The 25,254-nt window shown below is 43.9% G+C and overlaps 1 long non-coding RNA gene across 1 annotated transcript in view; it reads left to right on the forward strand.

The window, feature by feature from the left end:
- Positions 1–21,686, forward strand: part of LOC142491910 (uncharacterized) — an 81,133-nt gene extending 59,447 nt beyond the window's left edge. The window contains exons 2-3 of the long non-coding RNA XR_012800583.1: positions 7,828–8,036; positions 21,463–21,686. This is a non-coding gene — a long non-coding RNA (uncharacterized LOC142491910). The remainder of the gene's footprint in view (positions 1–7,827; positions 8,037–21,462) is intronic.
- Positions 21,687–25,254: the final 3,568 nt, after the last annotated feature.

Consider the following 25,254-nt stretch of genomic DNA (forward strand, 5'->3'; position numbering starts at 1 on the left):
CCAGTGGGAGGACCCCACATTAGCGGTAGCAAGGGGAAATATACGGGACCAGAATAGTACTCCTGGCCAACCAGATAGGTCACTTGCTTACCCCTACTTCGAGGTAGAGAACGACCTAGTATATCGGGTTGATAAAAGGAAATCAGTTACAACTAAACAATTGTTGGTACCACGGACATTCCGTAACGTAGTATTACACCTCGCACATAGTCATCCATTGGGGGGACACCTCGGGGTGGAAAAGACAAAAGAAAAGGTTCTCCGAAGCTTCTATTGGCCTGGGGTTCTGGCAGAAATTACGAATTATTGTTCCTCATGCCCAGAATGTCAGATCACCGCCCCGTTCAAGGCGTACCGCAGCCCATTGGTACCCCTTCCCATAATAGAGGTACCATTTGACCGGATTGCTATGGATCTAGTAGGACCCCTAATAAAGTCTGCTAGGGGACATCAGCATATACACTACCGACACACTTTATTGAAGTGTGGTCGGTACCGCAAGCCGGGAAATCTCCCGGCTTGCTAGTGGCCGCCCCTCGGCGTGCCGCGCGTCATAGACGCGCGGTCACGCGTCATCGGGAGCGTGCGCCCGCTGCACGCGTGTCCAGGGGCTCCCCGAGGGAGCCCTGGTGTCCCGCGATCGCGGGACAGCGGCAGGGGGTTCCGGGGGACCCGGCGACCCGGCAGCGGTAGGGAGAGCGCCCCGATCGGAGGGCGCTCTTCCGCTGCTTCGGCGTGCGCCCGTCACACTCGGGCACGCGCCAGGCTACTGCTGCGGCACAGAACGGGCAAATGCTCGAATAAACTGTGCCGCAGCAGTATTGGTAATATTAGATTATGCCACCCGATATCCGGAGGCAGTTCCCCTACGTAGCACCTCAGCTAAAAACATAGCAAAAGAGTTAGTAGTTCTGTTTTCCCGGGTCGGGATTCCTAAAGAGATTCTATCTGACCAGGGAACACCATTTATGTCCCAAGTAACGAAAGAGCTATGTAAACTCCTAAAAATCAAGCATCTCAGAACCTCAGTCTATCATCCACAAACAGATGGTTTAGTGGAAAGGTTCAATAAAACCTTAAAGAGCATGTTACGGCGGGCGGTTGATAAAGATGGGAAAAACTGGGATTGTTTGTTACCGTACCTGTTATTTGCCATTAGGGAAGTTCCCCAATCATCCACTGGCTTCTCCCCGTTTGAACTATTGTATGGCCGACACCCAAGGGGCTTACTGGATATAGCCAAAGAGACTTGGGAACACGAGGTTACCCCTTACAGAAGTGTAATAGAGCATGTTGCCCAGATGCAGGACCGCATTGCTGCAGTCCTACCCATAGTGAGGGAACACATGGAGAAAGCTCAAGAAGCACAGAGGAATACATATAATAAGGGTGCTAGGGTCAGAATTTTTTCTCCAGGTGATAGGGTACTAGTTCTGGTTCCCACCGTGGAGAGTAAATTCCTTGCTAAATGGCATGGGCCATATGAGGTCTTGGAAAGAGTGGGAGAAGTAAATTATAAGGTAAGACAGCCAGGTAGGAGGAAACCTGAGCAAATTTACCATATAAACCTACTCAAGCCCTGGAAAGATAGAGAAGTCTTGTTAACCCTAGTACCCCCAGGTCCGTCAGAGAATCAAGAAACTGACCCAGAGGTTAGCATAGCTGAAACCCTGTCTGTTCATCAGAAACGAGAGGTTCAGAATTTAGTGAAAAGAAACAAAGAAATCTTCTCTATACGGCCAGGTAGAACTAGCGTAATTGAACATGACCTAGTCTCTGAACCGGGGGTCCGAGTTAACCTTAAACCGTACCGAATCCCAGAGGCCAAAAGAAAGGCTATAAGTTTAGAGGTTAAAAAAATGCTAAAACTAGGTGTAATTGAGGAATCCCAAAGTGGGTGGAACAGCCCTATAGTCTTAGTCCCAAAGCCAGATGGTACAACAAGGTTTTGTAATGACTACCGGAAACTAAACGCGGTGTCAAAATTTGATACTTATCCTATGCCCAGGGTAGATGAACTTGTAGAGAGACTGGGCAAAGCCCGATATCTCATAACCCTAGACCTAACAAAAGGGTACTGGCAGGTTCCCCTCACAGAAAGGGCAAAAGAAAAGACAGCCTTCTCAACCCCAGATGGCCTCTTTCAGTATAAGGTGTTGCCTTTTGGCTTACATGGAGCTCCCGCCACATTCCAAAGAATGATGGATAAAATTTTAAAACCACATGCTCGGTATGCTGCCGCCTACCTGGATGATGTGGTAATCCATAGTGAAGATTGGCAATCCCACCTTCCAAAGGTCCAAGCTGTGCTTGACGCAGTCCGGTCTGCTGGACTAACTGCTAACCCCGCTAAATGCACTATTGGTCTGGAGGAGGCCAAGTATCTGGGATATTCTATTGGCAGAGGTTTACTCAAACCCCAAACACTCAAAGTGGAGGCGATACAAAATTGGCCAAGGCCAGTTACAAAAAAACAAGTAAGGACCTTTTTGGGGTTAATTGGGTACTATAGAAGGTTTATTCCCAATTTTGCAACTAAGGCAACCCCACTAACTGACCTCACAAAAGCAAGAGGACCGCTAATGGTAAAGTGGTCCCCCGAAACCGAACAGGCCTTTAGAAGCCTGAAAGAAGCTCTCTGTGCCCAACCAGTGTTGGTCACACCTGACTTCTCCAAAGAGTTCGTAGTCCAAACCGACGCATCTGAGGTAGGGCTGGGGGCGGTACTCTCCCAGGAGTCTCAAGGTGAGGAGCACCCCATCCTTTATTTAAGTAGGAAACTAAATCCCCAGGAGAAAAATTACTCCATAGTAGAGAAAGAGTGTCTCGCAATAAAGTGGGCTGTAGAGACGCTCAAATACTACCTGTTGGGGAGAAAATTCCGGTTGGTCACAGATCATGCACCCCTTACCTGGATGTGTCAAAACAGGGAAAATAATGCTAGAGTGACCAGGTGGTTCCTAAGCCTACAACCCTTTAAATTTTCTGTGGAACACAGGTCAGGGCACAAACATGGCAATGCTGACGGGTTGTCAAGGATGCACTCCCTAATATCCATGGTCGCTCATCCCTCGAGGTCTGAGCTGGGGGGGAGGATATGTGACAGAAACCAGGGGATGGTAATAAATTCCGTATATAGGGCTCCCAGGATACTAGACAGTTTCTATCCTGTTTGGCCTGGGAGTGCAGCCTTATAATACATACACTCCATCCCACAGTTTGGCAAGCGCTGGAACTGAGGGATGAGAGATCCAGACCAGAGTTTGTCTGCTGCCTGATTTCTGTGACCTGTCATGCTAATTAGGAATCAGGTATGAAAGACTGATTTCCTGTTTGCTCTGGTCTCCCCACAAGAGCCAGGAGGCTGGAAGGCTGCTGAACTACAGAGGGGAGAAGCCTCTTCCCCAAACAGGTTCAATCTTTCTGTTCATTTGTGTAAGACTGCAAAAGTACCGTGTTTTGATGTTGGAAGTGGAAAAGCCACTTCCAACCCTGAGTCAGGGATATCTAAGTTAAGTTATCGCTCAGGTGAGCAGCTTTTGTTTTGATCTGTTTTCTGTTGTATGCACTGTGGCAGTCTCAGGGCCTGGGACTGAATAAACCAGGCATAGCCTGTTTAAAGGAACAGTACGTGACGCCTCATCATTTAACCTACCCTAAAAGACCGTGTTCTAAACAGTCCCGGACAAACGACGGAGCCCCGGAGTAAGCCGTTTGTCACAACATATACATATAATATATGTAATTATATATATAAATACACACACATATAAACATATACATATATATGTAGCAGGGTACCCTACCTTGCCTATTCCCTGGCAGTGTTCCCGTTGCATGGGAGGGTTTGAGTGAGTGGTGTCGGCCATGTTGTGGTTGGCACAGCCACATACGTATGGACCGTGTGTGAGGCAGCGGCCATCTTGAGGTTGGTGATGCAGGAAGAGAAGGTCCTGTCATTCAGGATTTCTTCTGCGGACTGGAAGTGGCGTGCTCAGTCCTGACGGAGCCGGCGAAGGGAGAGATAGTGTCCGGGGAGCTAGTCAAGCTCCCTGGACTAGGCCCGACCCATTTCTCATAGGCCCCAACTCGTTTCCCCTACACCATAGTGGAGTACTGTAGGACTGGCCAATAATAAGGGACTTGCCCCTTAGTGTGCGGAAGATCTAGCGGACCAGACGGAACCCCAGCGGAGGATTCCCCAGGACTGGTGGAACGGCCGCACGGTACTACTGGACTTAAGGTGAGAAGGGGATTGTGTTTGAGTCCCTGCATCGTGGCATCACAGATGCGGCTTGTCTGAGCATACCCTGGTGTACCCGAGTACCCAGGAAGGTACCCACGTGCACCAACACCACACGGGGAGAGTAGCGCTGCCCTCACATATGTCCCTGGGTGGGATTGTTCTGCTTGTCACCAGGTTCTAGGTGCCCAGGGCACCCTCAGTACTTTGGGGGGATAATTGGGTTGTTGTTACTTACTGGAGACTGTTAATTGTGTCTATATTGTATTGCAAGGAGTACTATGGGACCATAGTAAAGTGTGTTGCATATACATTGTTTGGATTGTTTTTATTTGAGGTATACCCTATAGGTATACCTGTTCCCGTGATGGGTTATCCCACGAACGCTGGGATCCTCAGGGGCGGAGGCGCTGCAACAGTCACCCCAGGCTCACCCAGCACAGAGGCTCAAGCCTCTTGTAAGCCGAACAGGTTAGCACCATAACACCCATATCAACCCTTAGGAGGAGGGAAGGGGTGTTACATATACATATATGCACAGTATCAAAATGTCATTACACACCAAAAAAAGCAAAACATAAATGTACAAAGCAAAAGTATAAATAATCAAAAGGACAAAGTGACAACATACTGTACCAACGGCAGTGAGGAGCTGGCATGATGTTTCGTAGGCCCAACCCCATCTTCAGATACCACCTCACTGCCGTTGGTTGTCTTTTTCATATGGATATGTATATCTTTGCTAGAGATATGCAAACCTGTACTGGTTCACATTGCAAAGGGTCTTGGCGAAACGTTATGTACAAAGTAAAAACAAGTCTATATTTCTTTTTAGGTCAATATATTCAAAACATTCCAATTTTCTTACTTTTTTGGACTACTTGTGCAATCAAATCTCTCTGCTTTAGTTGGGGCAAACAGGCTCTCAACGTCAGATATAATTGGTTAGCATTTGTTGAAGTTTCATATTGTTTCGTTTAAACAAACTGGTAATATCCAAAATTAGCCAAGTCCTGGAATTTCTGCCCATCTCGACTCTTTATGACATCAGTTTTATTTGCATCATGGAATCACGTAACCTACATGTGAGTCGCGTAGCACATACGGTACTAGTAACACCCTTATTAATTGTGTTCCACGTCTAAAATCATTCACTTGGTACAGCTGCTTGAAGTGAAAAAATGAAATAAAATGCCCAGTGAGATCATTTTCATGCCCCACCCAAAATCCTGGCCTGCAGTTTAACTAATGAATGACATGACAATTGGGTGAATGAAGTAGGTTTGGGGAACCTGTGGAAGACCTGGGCGTATACAGATGTATTGACTCTGGTGTCTCTGCCATCCGCGGCAACGCAAACGCAATGGTCGATGTACCGGAGAATTAATGCTGTGGGGGTCTCATTCGGAAGCATGGAGCCCCCACGGCGGGATCGTGGCAGACACCATCTCTGGCGCCAGAGACTTTGACTTCATCGACCGCGGCACCGGGGACAGTAAGTCTTGCTACAGCTGTACTGATTGGATCTCTATCTATTGAAGCAACTGTTCACAATGATGTAACAGGTCTATTGTTGAAGAGTTTAACTCTACTACTTTTCGAGAGGTGCATTATTGCTTTAGGAATGCTAACATACTGTTCGAAGGTTCTCTACAGTAGATAATACCACATAGACACACAATGTAATGAATCTCTGTTGTTTTGATGGGATTGTCGACACTATAATTTAGCATTGCACATATTACACTGGCGACACACTTTATTCGAGCTCGGCTAGTCCCACGAATTCGGGTATACCCGGGTGTATTGAGGTTTGTGACTGTTTTCTGCCCGAGTGCATTGAGGTATTTTCCAAGCAGGGATTGAAGCATTTTATTCCCGCTGGCTGCAATACTGCACAGTATATATATATATACTGCATTACAATTCATGAATTTATGCCATCTGGTAGACACGCGAAGCATTGCAGCCTATTAAATCCTAATCATTATCATTTAACAGATCAGCCGCCCATCAGCCAGGCATGAACCCAGGCTGGGAAGGCAAACGCAACGGGGCTTGCCAGAGGTGAGGAGCGGCGCATTCCAGGTATCTGCCAGGTACATACTGGGTATTTGCTCGAATAAAGTGTGTCGGTGCAGTTAGCTGTAAAAAGCATTGGAAACTCTGAACCATGATTCTAAAAAAAATGATCAGATGTTCCAAATAAAATGTGTTACTCTGTTAATTTCCAATCTCAGCCACGGGCAATTTCAGTCGTTCATAAATAATGTTAACTAATCACATTTACTTGATTTGTTTTCAGCGATAATGCCTGTGAAATCTGTGAATATGAATGAACTGCCAATTATGTGAGAATTAAATCCATACCAAGATTCTACTGCATGTGATAGAAAGCACTTTATGCAGGCACAGAATACAATGCATCATTTAAAAACTGAAGGGGAAGAAAAGTGGGATAAAAATAGCCTTTTGAGCTCAACACGCCTGCCAACAGAAAATGATGGTTGCAATGCTGTAAATTAAAAATAGTCAAACATGATTAATGACTGAATGAGTAAGAGAATAAGAAGCATAAAAAAGGGGACAACTTGTGATCTACACATTTGACGCATAGGAAATTAGATTTTGTTACTGAAATAGCAATTGCTCCAATATGCAACCTGTTCACAGAATAAGTGGGTTAGTCATTAAACTGAGATTGTGCCGATAAGGGCTCGATTTCATGGAAACTCATTGGTTTCAAAGGAAGTTTCTGTGTGATAGTGCCCTGATTAGCACTATCACAGCTTAATGAATATCCCCCCCTCTTACACTCTGAAATATATATTGAGTATGCACTGAAAACAAAAAAAAGTCTATTAATGTTAAATACTGTAGTATAGGGTCAATGTAACAAGAAATAGAAAATCAGATCCAGACTTGGGATGCCCCTGCCAGGGGTCTAAACCAATACTAGGTATCAAGAATGGGTGTTATGAAAATCTGGTCAAGATATAGTACTGTAATCATGGAAAAATGGAGCAAAGCACACCAAAAATAGACAGGATTCAATGAGTTCTTGTATGCACCGAAACGTTGGATGCTACTATGATTTTTAAAGTTATTAAAATGATCTTTTCTTGTCACTCATTGAAACCTTTTTTGTCTAGTTATCAAGGCCATTTTGAAGCAAACCTGGGGCATATTCACCCAGTGTCAATATTTCAAGACCTTAGCTCCAATTTGTGCTCCAGTTTGCAATTTGGGGTTTGGCAATAAGTGGGGGTTAGGGCGGAGTTAGACAACACACATATTATAATGGGATGTATCGAGTGGAGTAGAGATGGGCAGCATTTCACAGAAATTTGAATCTGACACAAATTTGCAAGTTCCTTTTAGCCGCGGATCAGTTTCAAAAGGCAGGTTCACTTTACTAGACATTGAGGGAGCCAAGGGGGGCAGTTAGTGCAGTTAAATGTTAATTTGAACCCCTTTGTAGCTTTTAGTGGTTAGCTAGTAATGGAAACCCATGACTCGCTCACCATTTGGGCTACTACGGGGTTAATATGTATTGTAATGTGTTTATTTTTATTACCTACTAGCTTCTGTACCCGGCTTCGCCCGGGGAATGTAATATTGAATAGATGTCCCCGCATTTCCCATCTCCCGCCCGACCTCCAGCACCGCCCTCCCGACCGACCTCACTCACCTCACACCCGGCTGCCCGGCCTCACGCACCTGCCGCCCGGCCTCATGCACCTCCCGCCCGACCAACAGCACCTCCCGACTGGCTGGATGAACTGCTGCACAGGTGGGCCCCTCCTTTCAATGAATACCCTGTCTGTGAGTGTGTCTGTCTGTGAGTGTGTCTGTCTGTGAGTGTGTGAGTGTGAATGTGTGTCTAAGTGTGTCTGTTTGTGAGAGTGTCTGTGTGTGAGTGTCTGTGTGTGAGGTGTCTGTGTGTCTCTGTGTGAGAGTGTCTCTGTGTGAGTGTGGCTGTGAGTGTGTCTGTGAGTGTATCTGTGTGTGAGTGTGTGTGTGTGAGTGTGTGTGTGTGTGTGTGTCATTATCACCCAGCACACAGCACTTCCACTGCAGCAAGGGATTCTGGGAAATGACATGCAAATGAGCACACAGTGCCACCTTTTGTCTGAAGTTCACATTACATGAACAACCCTTAAGCCAATGTATGCTGCTTTAGGACACAGCTTTAAAACATAGACTGTGATGAGATGCAAAGCCAGTAAACCCACTCACAGACAGACTGTTTCGACCTTGTGGGTCTCATCAGTGTGAGGTTGGTTGCTGGCTCTGCTGGTTTGAGACTAAGAGTAGGTCTTCACCACACATTATTAAGGTTATGGTGGGTAAAAAAAAGTGACAAAAACACTCCACAGAAATGCATATAGCAAATGGAAATATTACTGTATTCTCATTTGGATGTCTTAGACAGGTCTGCAACCCCACCTTTCACCATCAGCACACACAGCACACACAGCACACACAGCACACACAGCACACACAGATATATATATAAAAAACACATATTTAACCTTACAACAGCCATTGCTGCTTGCAGCCTTTGCTCTTAAGCAGAAATGCTTTTAAGTAGAAATCTTTAAAGTAGTATGGAAGTTTAAAAAGGAAGTTGGAACCATTGATCTGCTTCTCATCTCATCTCATCTCTTGTCTTTTCTCAGGTAAAAACATCTCAAATTGTCTGTGTGTCCTGCAATCCTCATACCCTGCTGTCTATTTAGCTAATTTTAGTTCAATTTAGGTAAAAACATCTCAAATTGTCTGTGTGTCCTGCAATCCTCATACCCTGCTGTCTATTTAGCTAATTTTAGTTCAATTTAGGTAAAAACATCTCAAATTGTCTGTGTGTCCTGCAATCCTCATACCCTGCTGTCTATTTAGCTAATTTTAGTTCAATTTAGGTAAAAAACATCTCAAATTGTCTGTGTGTCCTGCAATCCTCATACCCTGCTGTCTATTTAGCTAATTTTAGTTCAATTTAGGTAAAAACATCTCAAATTGTCTGTGTGTCCTGCAATCCTCATACCCTGCTGTCTATTTAGCTAATTTTAGTTCAATTTAGGTAAAAACATCTCAAATTGTCTGTGTGTCCTGCAATCCTCATACCCTGCTGTCTATTTAGCTAATTTTAGTTCAATTTAGGTAAAAACATCTCAAATTGTCTGTGTGTCCTGCAATCCTCATACCCTGCTGTCTATTTAGCTAATTTTAGTTCAATTTAGGTAAAAACATCTCAAATTGTCTGTGTGGAAATCATCCCCCTATTGCCTTAATTTAATTCATCTTTCACACTTGTGCAAGACAACACCCACCTTTGAAAAACAATTTGGTTTAACATCCCTCACGTGCTAATTAAGTTTGTTGTACCAACCAGGTAACTTTCTAAATGTATATAAGTAAACTTACAACAGCCATTGCTGCTTGCAGCCTTTGCTCTTAAGCAGAAATGCTTTTAAGTAGAAATCTTTAAAGTAGTATGGAAGTTTAAAAAGGAAGTTGGAACCATTGATCTGCTTCTCATCTCATCTCATCTCATCTCTTGTCTTTTCTCAGGTAAAAACATCTCAAATTGTCTGTGTGTCCTGCAATCCTCATACCCTGCTGTCTATTTAGCTAATTTTAGTTCAATTTAGGTAAAAACATCTCAAATTGTCTGTGTGTCCTGCAATCCTCATACCCTGCTGTCTATTTAGCTAATTTTAGTTCAATTTAGGTAAAAACATCTCAAATTGTCTGTGTGTCCTGCAATCCTCATACCCTGCTGTCTATTTAGCTAATTTTAGTTCAATTTAGGTAAAAACATCTCAAATTGTCTGTGTGTCCTGCAATCCTCATACCCTGCTGTCTATTTAGCTAATTTTAGTTCAATTTAGGTAAAAACATCTCAAATTGTCTGTGTGTCCTGCAATCCTCATACCTTGCTGTCTATTTAGCTAATTTTAGTTCAATTTAGGTAAAAACATCTCAAATTGTCTGTGTGTCCTGCAATCCTCATACCCTGCTGTCTATTTAGCTAATTTTAGTTAGTTAGTTCAAGTAGAAGTAGAAATCTTTCAAGTAGTATGGAAGTTTAAAAAGGAAGTTCAAAAAGAAGTGGAAAAAGTGGACACAATCTACTGCTTCTGATTCCTGCATTTGAACTACGCTGGAAAGGAGGTTATCATCCCACACTGCACATCTCAACACATTGCTATTGCTGTGATGCCACATTTACTTTTTATATTTACTGTAACCTCACTTATTTTCAAATTATGCACTTCCTTCCACCAGCCTCATCATGTCTCTAACTCTGTTCATATTTCGCCATCTCTCCTTACTTCACCACTTCTCAGTTCACATGAACTCCTCTCTTACCTGCGCCCTCTGTCACCACACAGTTATGCCGCCTGCACTAAAACACACCCCTACAAATCATCCTCACACATCCTCTTTCTATCCATGCTTCTCCTCCTTGCTTCTGGGGATATCTCTCCCAATCCTGGTCCCTGCCTTATTTCTACTTGCTCTCGTCCTCACCTTCCACATGCAACTTCTACTCCTTCTGGTGTCAACCCCTCCAACCTCATACCCATCCCCTGCCACCCTCCCTCCTCTCTCCCTTTCTCCTGTGCCCTTTGGAATGCTCGCTCCCTCTCTAACAAGTTCCTCTCTGTGCATGACTTCTTTCTCTCTCACTCCCTGCTTCTCTTTGCTATAACTGAGACCTGGCTCACTCAGTCTGACTCTGCTCTGGAAGCTGCCCTCTCCTATGGTGGCCTTTCCTTCTCCCACACTCCACGCCCTGGTGGCAGGGGTGGAGGCGTGGGGCTCCTGCTCTCCTCTCTCTGCCGTTACAGAACAGTTTCTATTCCCCCCTCTCTTGATTTTCCCTCCTTCGAGGCTCACACAGTCCAGATCTTCTCTCCTCTCCCGGTCCATGTGGCGGTTCATCTATCGCCCACCTTCCTCTACTCATCCCCCTTCTGCCTTTCTCTCTCACTTTGAATCCTGGCTCTCTTTCTTTCTCTCCTCAGACTCCCCTGTTCTTCTCCTTGGGGACTTCAACTGCCAAATTGATGACCCCTCTCTCCCTTGGGCTTCCCGCTTTCTTTCTCTAACCTCTTCTTTTGGCCTTCAACAGTGGACTGCAGCCAGCACCCACAAGGATGGCCACTACTTAGACCTGGTTTTTACTAAGAACTTCTCTCTCTCCGATTTCTCTATTTCCCCTTTTCCTCTCTCTGACCATCACCTCATCTCATTTTCTCTCTCTCGCTTCTCTCCATCTCCATCTCGCCCTCGTTTTTGCAGAAACCTGCGCTCTATTAACCTCCCAGCTCTTGATTGCACTTTACGCTCCTCCCTCTCTTCTCTCAGTTCTGCTTCAGACCCTGACAACCTGGTCAGGAACTACAACTCTGCCTTATCTTCCTCTCTTGATCTTCATGCCCCACTTTCTCTCTGCCGTCCTCGCCCTTCTAACCCCAGACCCTGGCTAAACTCCCACACACGCATGCTGCGTTCCTCCACTCGTTCCTCTGAACGCCTCTGGAGGAAATCTCATACGCTCGCAGACTTCATTCACTACAAATTTATGCTATCCTGTTTCAACTCTGCCCTCTTTCAGGCTAAACAAACCTACTTTTCATCACTAATCAACACACACAAGTCTAACCCACGCCGTCTCTTTTCTGTCTTTGACTCTCTACTCAGACCACCCTCAGCTGCCTCCTCTTCTTCCTCCATCTCACCTCAGGACTTTGCTGACTTTTTTAAGAAAAAGGTGGAGTCCATACGGCAGAACATCCCATCTGTTGCCTCCTCCCATCCCACAATGCTTCCCAACTCTCCTCCTGTCTTTCTTGTCTCTTTTTCTGCTATCTCGGAGGAGGATGTATCACTGCTGATCTCCTCTTCTCCCTCTACCACTTGCCCTCTTGATCCCATTCCCTCCCATCTCCTAAAACCTCTTGCTCCTTCTATAATCCCTATGCTCACACAGATCTTTAACTCTTCCTTCTACTCTGGTACCTTTCCTTCATCCTTCAAGCATGCAACCGTTATACCATTACTCAAAAACAGCAAGCTTGACCCTACCTGTCCTTCTAACTATCGACCTGTCTCCCTCCTGCCTTTTGCCTCCAAACTCCTTGAACGTCTTGTATTCTCTCGATTGCTACACTTTCTCAACACCTATTCTGTACTAGACCCTCTACAATCTGGCTTCCGCACTGCTCACTCTACTGAAACAGCCCTCACTAAAATAACTGACGACCTCCACGCTGCCAAAGACAGAGGTCATTACACTCTGCTCATATTACTCGACCTCTCTGCAGCATTCGACACCGTGGACCACCCTCTTCTCCTTCACATTCTCCATACTCTTGGTATTCGGAACAAAGCTTTATCCTGGATCTCCGCTTACCTCTCCCATCGTACCTTCAGTGTCTCTTTTGCTAACACCTCCTCCTCCTCTATTGATCTCTCTGTGGGGGTACCCCAGGGCTCTGTCCTGGGACCCCTTCTCTTTTCTCTCTACACACTCTCTCTAGGTGACCTAATCACATCTTTTGGGTTTAAATATCACCTCTATGCTGACGACACACAAATTTACCTTTCAACCCCTGACCTTACACCTGCTATACAGACCAAAGTTTCTGAATGCCTCTCTGGAATATCATCCTGGATGGCCATCCGCCGACTGAAACTTAACATGGCAAAAACAGAGCTCCTTATACTACCTCCCAAACCTGGCCCTACTACATCCTTCCACATTGCTATTGGAAATATGATCATTCACCCAGTAGCCCAAGCACGCTGCCTAGGGGTCACACTTGATTCCTCTCTCTCATTTTCCTCTCATATTCAAAACGTTTCTAAAACTTGTCGCTTTTTCCTCCGCAATATCACAAAGATACGCCCTTTCCTCTGTTACTCAACTGCCAAAACTCTGACTCAGGCCCTCATTCTCTCACGTCTCGATTACTGCAACTCCTGCTGTCCGGCCTTCCTACCTCTCACCTGTCTCCCCTACAATCTATCCTAAACACTGCTGCCAGAATCACTCTACTCTTTCCTAAATCTGTCTCAGCGTCTCCCCTGCTGAAATCCCTCTCCTGGCTTCCGATTAAATCGCGTAGCTCACACTCAATTCTACTGCTCACTTTTAAAGCTTTACATTCTTCTGCCCCTCATTACATCTCAGCCCTAATTTCTCGCTATGCACCATCACGACTCTTGCGTTCTTCTCAAGGATGTCTTCTTTCTACCCCCTTTGTATCTAAAGCTCTCTCCCGCCTTAAACCTTTCTCACTTTCTGCCCCACACCTCTGGAATGCCCTTCCCCTCAATACCCGACTAGCCCCCTCGCTATCCACCTTTAAGACCCACCTTAAGACACATCTGCTTAAAGAAGCATATGAGTAGCACTGGATAATCATGGACACATGACACAAAGCTTGGCCCCCTGCAGACGCACTTACTAGTATTCCCTCCTACTGTCTCTGTATGTTCTCCCTACCTACCAATTAGATTGTAAGCTCCTCGGAGCAGGGACTCCTTCCTTAATGTTACTTTTACAGTATGTCTGAAGCACTTATTCCCATGATCTGTTATTTATATTTGTTATTTATATGACATGTATTACTACTGTGAAGCGCTATGTACATTTTATGGCGCTATACAAATAAAGACATACATACATACATACATATTCCCAGATAGCTGAAACTCCTACTTCCAACACATCATGAATATATATTTATGCCAAAATGAGTGCTACTGAACGTGGCAAATGTATACATCAGAAGACAGGGGTGCCCAATGCTACATCAAATTGACAAAACATATATGGTAATGAGTATAAAGTTTAAATAATTGAATAATAATAGTAATTTCTTGGTTTTTTAGTTAAACCCTTTGGCCAAAGCGTCGTAAGCCTGCATACCAAACATCAAGGTAAACCAAAAATGCAGGTCCTATATATATGTATATATATACACTGTATATATATGGTATATAGCAGTGGTTCCCAAACTTTTTCGGTTCAAGGCTCCCTAAGGCGATCAGGATTTTTCCACGGCGCCCAAAGTGAAAACAAAGTTGTATATACATACCGAAGAGTTGCAGTGCGCAGTTGTTGTCTCTCTCACACAGACTCTCACACACACAGACACACACACACTCTCTCACTCTCACTCTCACTCTCTCTCTCTCTCTCTCTCACACACACACACACACACACACACACACACACACACACACACACAGACACAGACACAGACACAGACACAGACACAGACACTCACACTCACACTCACACTCACACTCACACTCACACACACTTTCTCTCACACACAGCCCGCACCCCGCCCTCCTATGTACACACAGGCAGACAAGTGACGGGTGGTAGAGATATGAAACACGAGCCGCAGGGAAGCCCCGGCAATAGCTTCCTGGCACCGGCAGCATCGCGCTCACCTCATTCGGTCACTGCAGCGGTGCGGAGCGCCTCATAAACAAATGAACCGCCCCCCCAGGAGACAGCGCCGGGAACTCCTCTTGCTGTCGCTGCCCGCAGCCGGTGAGAGGGCGAGAGGTGGCTCCAAAATCTTACATGGAACACGCAAACGGTCCGGTTCGGTTGCTGCCCTTCACTATTTTGGTTTCCCGCGTTGCAAGCGCTGCATTTAGGGCCCATTCTATACTGCATGCGGCCGTGCGTGCCTATGCGAACACGCGTGCATTTCCCTGTTATAGAGCCGGGAGCTGCAGTGTGTGTGTGTGTGTGTGTGTGTGTGTGTGTGTGTGTGTGTGTGTGTGTGTGTGTGTGTGTGTGTGTGTGTGTGTGTGTGTGTGTGTGTGTGTGTAGAAAGCCCTAAATAAGATTTTTTTAAAGATAAAAAAAAGTTTAATAAATATTTTTTTATTTTATTTGTGCAATCATTGACACACACACACACACACACACACACACACATTTGAGCACCGGTAGCGGCGTAAAATAATCTTTTCCCCGTCTTTGCTGCTGTCTGTCGGCTTCCTGCTCCCTGCCGTGCGCGCGCTGCGCCATTATAGAATGGCTGACTAGCGTCAGCCAACTAAAATTCTGCGTGCGCGCACCCGGCCTTATAGAACGTGCCTAGGGTTGCCAGGTTGCTTGTCCAAAAATACTGGACACAATACTAGACACCCACACCCCCCGAATACATATAAAAAATACCCCCGCGCCCCCCCAATACATTATAAATTTTCCCCCACCTCCCCAATACAAAATATACCACCACCTCCCCCCATGATCACAACAGCTCATCCTGGCCCCCCCATCATCATCTCCTCAGCTCATCCTGGCCCCCATCATCACAGCTCATCCTTGCCCCCCATCACTGCCCCATCTTATCTCCCCCCCCCCATCATTTTCATCTCCTCAGGCTGGCCCCCATGCCCCTTCTTATCCCCCCCTATCATTTTTAACTCCCCAGGCTGGCCCCCGTGCCCCTTCTTATCCCCCCCCCCATCATTTTTATCTCCCCAGGCTGGCCCCATCTTATCATCCCCCCATCATTTTCATCTCCCCAGGCTGGCCCCCATGCTCCTTCTTATCCCCCCCCCATCATTTTTTTTTTTAACGTATATATTTTTATTTTTTCAGAAAACATAATAACATATAAAGGGGGGAAGGGAGTGGGGGTCAGGGGGGTACAGAATTTTTTTACCTCCCCAGGCTGGCCCCCATGCCCCATCTTATTTCCCCCCCCCCACCATCATTTTTATTTCCCCAGGCTGGCCCCCATGCCCCAATCCCCCTCCCCCCACCCACACCCCAAAGAAAAAAATGTGTCCTTAGCTTATCTCTGACTCTGCCCCCACTGTTAACTCCTGTCTGCATCCTCGTTAGTAGCTGTTTGCACAAGTGCAGGATGACTGTCTCCGTGCTCGTAGTACCTGCTGCCTCAGACCAGCATGCATCCGCCGAGCACGCCACCCTCCACACGCGCTCTTCCCCTGCCCACACGGGCTCTTCCCCTGCCCACACGGGCTCTTCCCCTGCCCACACGGGCTCGCCCCTCTGCCCATACGGGCTCGCCCCGCTCCCCAGCCCACACGGGCTCGCCCCCCCCACCCCTCCACACGCGATCGCCTCCCCCCCTCACACGCGATCGCCTCCCCCCCTCACACGCGATCGCCTCCCCCCCTCACACGCAATCGCCACGTGGGACAACTAGAGATGGCACGTCGGCGCGGCAGGCACAAGGGACATTGATGAGGGAGGCCATGTGGGACAGTAGATGGTGGCCACGCTTGACATTGAGATTTAAAGATGGCGTTGGGGTAGGAGAGCACACAGCAAAATGTTTAAGCGGCGACCTACCCGCAAATGTTCAACCGGACAGGCATCAGAATTATCTGCCTGTCCGGTTGAAATCGCGGCGCTCCTCTAGCCAAGCCACGGCGCACCAGGGCGCAGCGGCGCACAGTTTGGGAACCACTGGTATATAGTGTCACGGGAGTTCACCTGTTCAACATTACCTGGATTTGAACAGAGATATATGTTCGAATGTATTGGATAACAATACAATGTGAGATATTTTCTCATCTCATAAATCCTTTGCCACAATCTGAAGGTACAGCTCTAAATATTTTTCAAAATTTGGGATCTTTCGAGATCTCGTTCTGGGATCCCAAAGCTCTTCTACTTCTGATATCTAATTGATTTTATTCAGCACCCCTTTCCAGAAAAGTCTGTTTAGGGGATAGTCCCACTACATATGCGACACGAAACCCTTCAGAAATATTTTGAAGAATTTAGATGCAAATGGTGAAACCTCATAGCCATATAGTATTTTTATTAAATATTGTTTACGATATTTATCTGAGATTGAGGAAGAGGCTGTTATTTCCTATGTTCTGCCCCATTCTTTGGCTGGAATATCTGCATTCAATTCTCTCTCAAGATTTGACAAAGGTATGTTTTTACCTGGGAACTAAATCTAATAGAAGTTGATATATTGTTAATAAATTGTGTCCTACAGAACTCAGACATAAAAATATTGTTTTGGATTGTGATGTTTGCGGTAAGGTCGAACCTCTCTTCTTATGTGTAGTTATATACTGCTTTATCTTACTATATTGCCAGTATTCTGTGTCAGGCCAGGCACATTTTTCTTTAAAGTCACTCAAAGTCCGGAGCTTATCCACAAAGAGCAGATTCAACATTCTTTTAATTCTGGCATTTTTCCATCTCTGAAATCCATTTGTTGCTAGCACTCATGGAAATTTGGGTGTGAGGGATGAAGGAAATATAATAAAGTGCTTATCGGCTGCTACTAAAGTCTAATACTATAATACGTTATTGATTAATGGGTAAGTATTAGATATTGCTGGTCCCTGGAACTTATTCATCCAACAGACTAAATCTCGGCCTCCGTATATTTATTCTCTGTTTGCACCCACAATTTATTTCTTCTGTTCACGTGTCAATCCATTAAGCTATTCATTTCTGCAGCTAAACAATAATTTGTAAGATCAGTGACTCCCAGGTGTCCCCTTTATTTCTGTCTAAATAGAGTGGCAGCTTTTATCGGAGTCCTATTTGGCCAAATAAACTTGTTGATACATACTTGGATGCTGTTTACAAAGTGAGGTCTTAGTTTGACAGGGTGTAACGAGTGCTCGCCACAAACAGGACGGGACCGCGAGGCTGAGGTGGGCATTTGTAAACACCGACCTGCAGCTGAGAGGCCACGTCCAGTGTGCAGGTTCATCATCATGTAGCCATATAAAGGTCTGTGAACCAATAGGATGAGAGGTACACAGTTGAAGCAGATGATTGACTCTTGATCGTAGAGCCAATCCAAGGCCAAGTTAACACTACAGGTGTCCTAGATCAGGGGAGCGCAATCTTTTTCTCCTGCGCCACCCTGCTGGCTGTCCTGCTCTCCGCACACCCCCTCCCTCCTCCTTACTGTGGTTTCCAGTGTCTGGGCATCATGATGTCACGTTGCCATTGCAATGCGACATCCCATGACCCCGTGGTGTCATTTGACTCCACGTTGCGATGCATCTCCAGATGCCAGCTGAACCACGGTAAGTAAGGTTTACAGAGGCCTTTGCCGCTTCCCCGGCACTTAATTTAAGTGCCTTCAGGAAGCGTGCAGTTTTCTGTAAACCCCACACCCCCCGCAGTTAATCTCGCGCCCTCCTGCACCTGACTACCCATGGATGGCATCTGAGCACGATCCTGTCAGTGAAAGGTGCATCACCAGAGGCGTGGTGTACGTTTCTTGCAAGAGGTTGTCCAGGTGTGGGGATATTTTCACCCCTAAATATTTCACTGAAGAAGAACCCCAGTTGAAATGGAAATTTTCTTTGAGATGCCCAACTGTTTTTGGTTGTCTAAGTCTTCAGATTTCAAGAAATTAATCATAAAATTAGAAAATTCACTAACGATTTATATTTACTTTGTAACATTAGGTATAGATATGTTATGAGTAGAACCAGTCCAAATCCTTTTCCCGAAATTTCTCGGGTTTTTAAGACCAAATATTTCCCCCCTACCAAAATCCGTCAGCGGATTGGGTACTAAAAAATCAGAATTCGCCATTGGATACAATCAGAGTGGATTTTTAAGAATCTGCTCTCAGATTCATATTGAATCCAAAATCCACACTAGGATTGTTAAACATCTTCCCTCCCTCCCTATCCCTCTCTCGTTCCCTCTCTATCCATCCCTCCCCCTCTCCCCTCGTATTTAAGATGAGAGCTAATTTTTTTAAATAATCTCTAGCATCTGGATGAAATACTCTTTATAGATCTAGTCGATGGTAGGAGTTAAATATTTTATTTGTACATCTAATTTGGGGGATTTCAAGGCCAATTTTCCCTGCAAGTTGTTGAAGGATTTAATGTTAAATTAAATTAAAATCTCATGGGACATAATGAAATCTCGTGGGACTTTAAAATGATCCAGTTGAGATAATATAATTTCCAGGGAGAGCTTTTGTCCTGAATTTAGAACATACATGTTTGTGAAGGTGTAAGATGTGTTGTTTTTAAATTTCCCATTAACAAATATATTCTGTACCTCCCAGCTTTACCTGTTTTGTGTGCTGGGATCTGAAATGGGAAGTTTTTATTCGAGAGGATTGCTACTCCATTTTTCTTTTCCCTTGCTGAACTCAGAAGTGAGATTGTTTTAACTGTAAACTAAAAGTCTTGTAACTGTTTAAATTCAGCAAAAGCTACCTTCCTTTTTTGATGGCATTCAAACCCTTCTCATTAGGTAACATTATTTTAAGTGACATTATGAGGTATCTGCTGGGATTTGGGGACAGGTAACCTGATCCCCCTGTAACTTCACTTTTGTTTCTTGTGTTTGTTTTAAAGCTGCAGTTGAAGCAATATCCTACGTGTGTTTTTTTTTAAAAATAAATCAGTTCGGTACTATGAGAAAATACTTGTAGTATTAAAAAACAAAAAAAAAACAATTTAAAGACCTTTTTAATGTATTCTAATGTAACAGGCATTTTTGTTTCTATAGCAACCATATACAAAGTCACATTCCCTTCCCCTTTGGAAACAGCATCACCCTTTTGAGCTCTGCCCTCTCTAGCAGTGAACCAATTGAATCTTGTGCATGCCTGGTCACATGATCTTCCTCACAGAACTTTGGTTGTCAGTGCAGCAGAAGATTACCCAAGATGCATTTAGTGAACCCTCAGCTGAATTTCAGCGATCGATTAAAGGAGAACGGATCGATCAGCAACTTAGCTAATCACTTGTATGTTTGTAGATTGTATTGATGCACATATTGAATGGAAAAAATAATAATATTTTTTTTAAATGACAGCTTAAACTGCAGCTTTAATATAAATTACTTTTGAATGTCTCTCATGTTTTAGCCTGCAGTACTCATGATTATCCACTGGGACTGCTGCTACTCTGCTAGCTCTCTCAAAGAACATTCCAGACCCCGAAACCTGACACCTCTGCACCTGTGCTCTACCTCTCAGCCTGCATATATAAACTTCCCCTTCTTCTCTGTCAGTGCTTGTTTATACTGGTTCCTCCAGCTCTTGCTAGGTTCCTGTGTTTGCTGCTGCTGTTGCTATTGTCCTGTTCCTGTCTCCTTGTTGCTGACCTCTGCTTGTGACCTCGACTGCGCTATCTGCTGCCTGCCTCTGTCCTCTACTTGTGACCTCGGCTACACTATCTGCCACCTGCCTCTGACCTCTGCTTATGACCCCGACTAAGCTCCCTGTGGTTCTTGCCACTAGGATCCTCTCCAGCCGAAGATCAACCCTTGACAGTCTGGATATTATTCAACTTTGCAAATACTATCCTACATTCTAACCATACCCTATAAATTATTATTTGATGAGAAAATAAACTAATATTGCAACAACAAATAACAAAATGAAACATACAAGTAAATAATATAAAATGCAAGGGAGAGGGCCAACACTATGGCCATACATCTTGGGAGGGGCAAGGTAATGGCCTGGCCTTTAGTGCCCTATGTGCCCTATGTCCACTATTGATTGTGATTGAAGAGCCAACCTCATACTCCAACAAAAAAGTTACCCATTTTTGGAGGTAATTGTTATTATCTTGTGGCCTAACTGTTTCTGGAATGCCCCTTATTTGACCACTGTTGTCCAAGTCTTCCATTTGGTTTTGAAGCTCTACAGTCATTTGCTGTTGATAATGTAGTTTTCTGAAGAGCGTGTCATGCATAACCGTACAGTCCTCACTTTCTTCTTCTAGGTCCACAACTCTGCCATTGATCTGTGAGACATTGTTTTTAATTTCAGAGATCCTTGATCGTTTGCTTTATTTGGGACAGCAGAGCTTGTAGATCCTCTTTCATTCAAAGTGTTTTCATGTCATCTCCAAAGAATCTCTTTCATCTCTGTTTGATCCAACACACAATACAGGGGAGAGGGGAAGGGGGGGGGGATTCTATGTCTCTAGTTAGGCTATATCAGGTGTGGCCAACTCCAGACCTCAAGGGCCAACCAAAATGTCAGGTTTTAAGTATATCCCTGCTTCAGGACAGGTGGCTCAATCAGTGGCTCAGTCAATGACTGAACAGGGATATCCTTAAAACCTGACTTCGGTGGCCCTTGAGGACTGAGTTGACCAACCCAGGGGCTATATCTTTCCGTCAGCTCCAAACGCCTAAATAATTGTGACCCTTCCTGTTTTTGTTTCCTTTGCAGGCATTTTGAAGGTCGGACATTCTGATATCCCTCTGATTTACGGCAAACATAGTGTTCCTTATTTTATTTTTTTAGGAATTATTGTTCTACTAACAATTACAAATATTTATTTCCGGAGGCAAGTATCAATCTTCCCACAAGACAGCCTAAATTGACAGCTCCGTCCTCACATTGGAACAGTAATTCTCTAAAAACAAAAGATTGCTGCAGTAAGAGGCCCTTCTTAAAGCTTGTTTTCTGGAGGGGAAATGCGTTCACTACTCTGGAACAAAAGAGGCGAGCTTCCTCTTCCGTTTACAACATCAAATGACACTTTGAGACCATATGATAGGGAGAACATGGTCATGATACTGGATTTCAGGTTGAAGACTCCTGGCATTGTAAAGGTTAAATGTATTCTGTATGATGGATGAGTCAGACAGTGAAGATGTCTGATAAAACTTGGGCTCCACCAATATACTAGTAAGGTATAGTTGGGCCTGCAAATGTTTGGCATTGTGTATACTGTAGCACTGTATAAATATTATAAACATGACTCTAGAAGATGAAGAAGTGAAATCCACCAGTTACAAAGCTTTTGTTTCAACTTTAAATGTTCCTGATCGGCTTCTCATTTAAAATAGTAGGTTGGCCCCAGTGCCTGTAATTTAAATAATCCACTGCAAACACCAATACAGACGCAGAGTATCCTTACTGCATGTAGCAGAAGGCATTCTTCTAATTTAGCAGGTGTAGTAAGAACACAAAGCAAACACATTGAGAATCTTTGTGACAGGGTTCCTTCAAAAGTACACCCAGTGGCATATTCTTTACAGAGTTTTTGGGACTGGTCGTGTGTAAAGACATGTAATCCTATTCTATTGCAGTTAAAATCTTCTCCCAAGTACATAGTAAAATTGCTGCTTCAAGTTCCAAATGTAGCAAAAGTAATCACTCCCGCTGACGCATTATCTGTGATACTCTGCGTTATCACTGCCATTTAATCCAATAGATACTCTGTGGTATTGTGAGTGATAATGCAAAATGTTGTGGTATCAGCATTAGCAATGAAGTCCGCTACATCTGCACATGGAAGTAGATCATGCTATAAAGAATGCCAATTACAAAGTTCCTCGGTCCAAAATAGTCATAACTTCTTTGTTACAAATGCTATGGCTAATGTTTGCCAGCCACCGAACATCTGTATTAAGAAATGTCCATGCAAGGTCATTTCAAGATGATTGTTAATTTATAGCAATGTCTTATAACTACTTACATTTCTTCACTGATGATGATAAGTGTGCACAAGACACTTTTTCTATTTCCCCGTTTCCTCTTCCTATGTTAAGTGCCATTACTTCTTGGCTCACTGGCTTTTCAGACAACTTACTAATGGACAAGACACTAATGACTGTGAGCGTCAACAAAATCAAGAAGATGACTCATCAGAGTGACAATGAGTCCACATATTGGGCGCAGAAGCACATTATCATGCAGTCAATCACTGAAGAGTACAACTGTTAGTGATATATGTTGCCCTGGAAACCGTTTGATGAATAACATCTTAAAAATGGCACATGAATATTTTAACGAGGTGGGAAAGGAATCAAACCTGGAACATTAGCTATTTCCAGCATATTATTGCATAATGCAATAGTCTAGGCATATTTGCTGATCTTCATTTGTCAAACATTCCAACTGGAAAAAAAAAATATTCATTGTGACTGCAGAAAAGAGAAAGATCAAAGTAATCAACGACACTGTCAGATTATATTGCAGATGTTAAATCAGTGCAAAAATGTTGGAATATTAAACAAATATGACAAATGAAATAAATCTTCTCAAATATGGTACCTCATCACTGACGTGTATTTACCACTGCCTTTAGAAAGCAAATAATAACTGTTCGTAATGAACTAGAGAGGAGTATTTAGCTTAAAGGTGAAGCGGTGTTAATAGAATGTTATGGCTCTCTGGTGCTTCCTCTCAAGTATTGACACTATACACAGATGTAGACTTGTTGTTGCCCCTGCTGCTGCTGAAATAGTGAGGGAGCTCCGACCAATTCACTGCTCAGCTGATTCGAAACACTACCGCTAGTGCATTGTGTATGTCATACTGCAGAAAGACAATGGCTAAAATAACATTGGGTGTGTGTGTGTGTGTGTGTGTGTGTGTGTGTGTGTGTGTGTGTGTGTGTGTGTGTGTGTGTGTGTGTGTGTGTGTGTGTGTGTGTGTGTGTATATATATATATATATATATATATATATATATATATATATATATATATATATATATATATATAAAACATAATACTGAGTTAAGTTATGGTGAGTAAAAAAAGTGACAAAAACCCTCCACAGGAAAGCAAATATGCAAATATAGCTGTATGCTCATCTGCATGTCTTAGGCAGGTCTGCAACCCCACCTTTCCCCATTATCACCCAGCATACAGCACTTCCACTGCAGCAAGGGATTCTGGGAAATGACATGCAAATGAGCTGTCTGTGGGTGGTTTTCTGGGTATGCACCTTAACCCTGGCTGTGCTCAAAGCTGTGACCATGCAGCAAGCTTAAGCCTATAGGGAACCATGTTAAAAATGGTTATTGAGGCAAAAAGTGACACTGTGTGCTCATTTGCATGTCATTTCCCAGAATCCCTTGCTGCAGTGGAAGTGCTGTATGCTGGGTGATAATGGGGAAAGGTGGGGTTGCATACCTGCCTAAGACATGCAGATGAACATACAGCTATATTTGCATATATATATATATATATATATATATATATATATATATATATATATATATATATATATATATATATAGTATGGCACACGCTTCTCTTTTTTCTTTTTTGATAGATTCATGTGGATGCAGATTATCCTTCAAGAAGCTGCGATTTTGCCCAAAGACTGATATATCCTTTTTTGGACTGTTTTTTATTGCTGACAATTATATGTATTGCCCTATTTGTATTATTAGACACACTGCAACTATCACACTGATATATATTATACTGTACTTCGTCTATTGTGTTAATTTAGACTATACTCTATTTTGGGAATATATGTTTAGCTAGCGCTGATTGTTTTTTCTGTGTGTGTATATATATATATATATATATATATATATATATATAAAATCATACAGCTGCACATCCAGGAACGTGGTTTATATGATTCAGTGCAACAAATGTTACCAATGATGCTACATTGGGGAAACCAGCCAAAAACAAGAAAGAATAAATATGCACAGACACTATACTCCACCATGAAGAAGGAAGATACTGCTCACCTGTGGCACATCATTTCTCACAGCCAGATCATTCCATAAATGATTTAAAAATCAAAATCCTCAATGGAATGTTCAAACGCACCCAAGAACAGAAAACATTTGAGCTCACAATGATAAGACTCTTTGACACCAAAACAAGTGGACTTAATGCAGACATGGGGTTTCTCACACACTATCATAATTTGTTGTAATGGTCCACCCTGCCATTGTGCCATCCTATACCTTCCCCCGTCACCCCCCACCCCCTCCAGCATCCTCTTCCCCCTCTGTGCTTCTGTGGATGTACAGACCCCCCACCCCCAATTCTCACCTTCCTTATCTCTGTTTTAACACCCTTCCAGTGCCTCTCTGTTCTTTATTCTTCCTTTTTTTTCCCCTATCCCTGTCTAAGGCGTACAAACCTTTGTATATCAGTATTGCTGACCTGAGGAAGACAATACAACAAAAAAAGGAAGCACTCTAAATAAATCAAAGTCCGAACTTGAAAAAGGTGAATGTGGTGCAGCGTGAAGAGTCGAA

The sequence above is a fragment of the Ascaphus truei genome, chromosome 4 (genome assembly GCF_040206685.1).
Source record: "Ascaphus truei isolate aAscTru1 chromosome 4, aAscTru1.hap1, whole genome shotgun sequence".
In the NCBI taxonomy this organism is placed as follows: Eukaryota; Metazoa; Chordata; class Amphibia; order Anura; family Ascaphidae; genus Ascaphus; species Ascaphus truei.